Source organism: Chinchilla lanigera, unplaced genomic scaffold (assembly GCF_000276665.1).
Source record: "Chinchilla lanigera isolate Chin_1 unplaced genomic scaffold, ChiLan1.0 scaffold00034, whole genome shotgun sequence".
Classification (NCBI taxonomy): domain Eukaryota; kingdom Metazoa; phylum Chordata; class Mammalia; order Rodentia; family Chinchillidae; genus Chinchilla; species Chinchilla lanigera.
In genome coordinates, this window is record NW_004955435.1 from 4369283 (window position 1) to 4374432 (window position 5150).

The following is a 5150-nucleotide window of genomic DNA, read 5'->3' on the forward strand; positions in this document are numbered from 1 at the left end:
ACTACTAGATCAGCCAGTGGAATTAGCAAAGCATGTAGCTAATTTTCAGTGTGGGTTTCTCTACTAAGATCATTTCAGGCCCTAATTATTTTTTGGCATGGGACAACTTTGTATTTTTTCAATATACTAATGAGCCTTGTGATTTATTAAATGGGGAGATCGGACCATTTTAATACTCCATGATGTACAAAAAGGTCATTCGACTCTAACCTAGCCTTTGACGTTACAAGTAAATCTTTGTGAAAAATATATGAGAGGAAAGTTTCAAACTTTCATTTGAACAATGATTTCCTATTTGCAAATGTCTTACACTTAGAATTCTTCCAATACAAACAGCCAGTTTTACATTTGTCCAGTCATGTTAACTGCCTCTTATCATAAGCGCACCCAAGTCTTGGAGATAAATTGCCCTTCTCACAATAACAGGCCTAAAATTACATTTCTAGGGACACCATGGGTAAGCTCTGTTGCAGAGAGAGAGGATTAAGTTTGGCAAATACTTATAAGCTCATTTCTTTATTAACTTTGTGAAAGAAAAACTTACCGTCTTGCAAAAACAAAATCTGTGCTTAATGTGGAACCAGCTTGATACCCTCACTTCTCTTCCCCAGAAATCTTTACAAGGAATGATCCAGGTGCTTCCAGTTAATTAATGAGTATCAGAACATGTGAAGTCACTTCTGCTAGGAAGGGGATGCTGTGTAGCATTAGCATCAGGCAATCACCTTGTCAGGAGACAACTGATGAACAATGCCTTCTGCCCGCTCACAGCTCTAATGGCTTTGTGCAAGAGAATGAGAGAGAGAATCCCTCCTCACGGTTGAAAAGCTACACAGCTATGAGTGTGCTCACAAGAGCCACGCTATGTCCACATCACACCATCTCTCTCTTCAAAATAAGATAAAGAGGGTAGGCCTATGAGGACACCAGGTTTTTTGGTTTTTTTTTTTTTTACTTCAGTTCTGACTCAGTATATAGTAGAAAAATCATTACAGCTTTTTTCCACGTCTGGTGTCCACCCCCCCACCAAGACTATTAAGGGTTCAGCAGCTCTCACTCTTCTCCAGATGTTCCGAAAACGTTTGCTTGGGAGAAACAAGTGGTCCTATATTTTGGCCTTTGGAAACCCACCCAGATCAAAGGAATCTACCAACAGGTGCAAACACGCAGAGTAACGCGGACTGTACTTGTAATCACATTTACTACTTTCCCACCACTTTAGCACAGAGTAACAAAGACTTAGGTCAAAATCATCTGTACCCCCAAAAAATGTTCCATACTGCTGCTTCTCCCCACCACCTCTCTGCAACTTCCACATATCCACCAGCCTTTTATTTTTCTTTTTACTCCAAGACTATCTTAAATATTCAAGTAACAACAGGTAGACCTTCAGCATAGCATTTTCTCTTTTAGATACCCAGATGCCATGTGAATAGTATGATTTCTGGCACTGAGTGGTCAAGGGCGACCAGGCAGTCACAGCAGTGTGGTGTGTGTCCGACTGGCTCTGTATGGACTTGCTTCTCGTATGTCTTCTAAAAGAGCACTGCCAGTCTTACACCACTCTGCAGGAAGCTTATCCTGGAGCAGATGGAAGGCCTGTATTTTCAGTTATTGTCCACAAAGATGGCTCTGAAAGTGTCCCACATTAAGTCCTCACTCCTCTATCCATTCTTCCTTTCCTCCATCACTTCCTATCCTGAGTCTGTGTTTTCAATTTTCCTGGTCTCTAGTGGTCACTCCCACCCTGGAAATAAAGTAGGTTCACAGAAAAGACCAGGAACAGAATACTTGGAAATACTTCTTTCCAAGGAGTAACAGGGAAGAAGGAATGTCTTCACTCATGATCTTACCCTTGTCCCAAGAAGCACACACGAGTACCAGAAGGGGTTCTGGAGAGCCAGAACTTCTGGTCCCACAATTTATCCCACTGAGTGTTGAAGATTCCACAGAGAAATCTCGGGAACCACCAAAGGCAAAGGTAGGACAAATCTGGCAGGACACCTACCCATTAGCACCGCACTTGGGCACACACACGCACACACACATAATGTACCTGCTTTTATTTACACACTGACCGTCCATATCTCCAGGTCCCACACATCTGTGGATTTAATCAATCACAGACCAAAAATATTTTTTAAAACTTGCATCAATAGTGTCTGTTCTGAACATATATAGGCTTTTATTCTTCTCACTATTCCCTAAATAGTAAAACAACTATTTATATATCACTTTCATTATATTAGATATTAATATAATATCTAGAACTCAGATGAGCTGCTGCCAGCCCCACACACGAGCTTGGGACAAGGCAGGAATCCGGACAGCTTTGGGGGCTTGGGGTCCACTCCCCACCCCTCCCCTCCTCCCCCCTTCCCCTGTTGGAGCTGAGCTGCATCTCAGACAGCTTCGAACTCGGGTGAGCTGCTGCGTCCCACACACACGAGCTTAGAACCAGGCAGAAACCAAGACAGCAGTGGAGCTGAATCCTGGACATCTTCAGGAAGCCCGGTGAGGCACAGTGGCGCCTCCTGACCAGCGTACGAGGCAGGCAGAACACTGGGCACCCTCTGGGGCCTCGGTGACTCCTGGCCACATGCATAGTGTGTCTCAGGGGTCTGGGCTGAACACCAGACACCTTTAGGAACCCCGGTGAGCCACTCTACTGCCTCCCCCACTAGTGTGTGAGGCACGTGGAGCCCTGGACAATTTCTGGGGCCTTGGTGATCACTGCCAGAATAACTTGCAAGCCCCCTGGGAGCTCAGCTGAAACCTGGACAGAGTCAGCGCCCTCAGGGAGTCCACCCTCACCCTCCCCTTCCAGTGTGGGAAGTAGGCTCTGTCCTGGGAAATATCTAAAGGCAAGGTGAACACAACCTGTATCCCCACCACTGTTGTGGAAGCTGGGCCAAAACCCAGTCTCAGGAACTCTGGTGAGCTTCCCTGCCCTTCCCACACAAGCCTGGGATCCAACTGAATGCAAGAAAGGTCAGGAGCATCTGTGACTCCACCTTGCCAACACTCACCAGCACAGAAGCTGCACTGAGCACTGTGGATTTGCACACTCTCTCCCTGCCACTCACATACAATTGGGAGAGCAAGGCTGCACTCCAGGAAGCCTCTGGGTCTTCAAAAATGACAAAACAAAGGAGCAAAATGCAATCCCTGACCTCCACACCACCCAAAACAAGTCCAGGAAACATCAACACAAAAGAGCCTAGAAGTCATACACCTGAAATTTCTGAAATGATAGCAACTGAAGTAAGAAACAACTCTATCAGGCCATAGAAGACATCAGATCAGAAATAATGTCTCAAGTGAGAAAAGAAATGACAAGAATAATGAAAGAAATGTTCAGCATATCCAAAGATGACATAGACAAGAAAATAGAAGAGCATAGACAACTCAGTGAAACCTTCAGGGAACAATATAGAAAAGAACTAGAAGGTTTGGAACAGATGCAAACAGATATCCAGGAAATTAAAAATTCCATTGAAAGCTTGCAAAACCGCCTGAATGAAGCTGAAGATAAACTTTCAGACCTTGAAGACAGCACTGCCACTAATGAATGTGAAAGGAGGGATCTCTTACAAACAACAAAGAACCAGGAATTAACAATTCAACAACTGCAAGATGAACCAAAAAAAAACCAATATCAGATTAATAGGTATTAATGAAATAGCAGGTGTCAACACAAATGACATAAAAAGACTATTTGCAGAAATAATACCAGGAAACTTCCTAGGCATGGAAAAAGAATTAGACATCCAGATAAGTGAAGCATATAGAACTCCAGTTAATCATAACCAAAATAAATATACACCCAGACATATAGTGATCAAGATCCTGGAAACTCAACAAAAGCTCAGAATATTAAAAGCTGTTAGAGGAAAGAAACAGATCACCTATAAAGGAAAGCCTATCAGAATCACACCAGACCTCTCAACACAAACCATCAAGGCAAGAAGAGCTTGGAGTGAAGTATTTCAGGTACTGAAAGAAAATAACTTTCAACCCAGATTGATGTACCCTGCAAAGCTATCTTTCAAATTTAATGGAGAAATAAAATATTTTCATGATAAAGAAGAACTGAAGAAATTCATGAGTGCCAAGCCAATCCTACAAAGAGTACTAAAAGATATTCTAGAAAGAGATAAAACAGACCACAACTTCAAGAACAACAACAGAAAGGAACAACCAAGCAGAGCAAGCAATTAAACAGAGGGAAAAAGGAGGATCCAAGAGTAGGAAAATAGCATAACAAACATAAGCCAGTACATATCAGTTATACTCATCAATGTAAATGGTCTCAATGCACCAACCAAAAGAAGTAGACTTGCAGAGTGGATTAGGAAACAAAACCCAACTATATGCCATATACAAGAAACACATTTAACTCAAAAGGAAATTCATAGACTGAAAATTAAAGGATGGAAAACAATACTCCATGTAACAGGAACCCAGAAAAAAGGAGGTATAGCTATTCTGTTTGCAGACAATGTGAACTTCAAACCAAGAATAATCAAAAGAGCTTAAGAAGGTCACTACATACTTGTGAGGGGAAACTTCAAGAGGAAGAGTTAACAATTGTAAACAATTATGCACCAAATATAGGAGCACCCACCTATATAACACAAATTCTAACAGACATGTAAAATGAAATAAGTAGCAACACAATCATAACAGGGGACTTTAACACACCATCGTCACAATTAGATCAATTAGACAAAAAATTAGGAAAGAAATAACAGAACTCAACCAAATGTGTGAACATGTGGACTTAGCAGACCTGTACAGAGTGTTTCACCCAACAGCATCAGACTACACATTCTTCTCAGCTGCACATGGCACATTCTCTAAAATAGACAATATACTAGTACATATAACATGTTTAAGTAAATGCAAAGGAATTAAAATTATCCCATGTATACTATCAGACCCTAGTGCAATGAAAGTGGAAATTAATGACAAAAGAAAACACAGAAAGTCCATAAACAGTTGGAAATTAAATAACATCCTCCTGAACAACCAATGGGTCACAGATGAAATCAATTTAGAGATTAAATACTATTTACAATCAAACAAAAATGGAGATACAACCTACAGAAACTTGTGGGATGCAATGAAATCAAGCCTCAGAGGAAAAT

General features: G+C 41.5%; 1 pseudogene; it reads left to right on the top strand.

The window, feature by feature from the left end:
- Positions 1-453: 453 nt before the first annotated feature.
- Positions 454-5150, top strand: part of LOC102021591 — a 16775-nt pseudogene continuing 12078 nt past the window's right edge.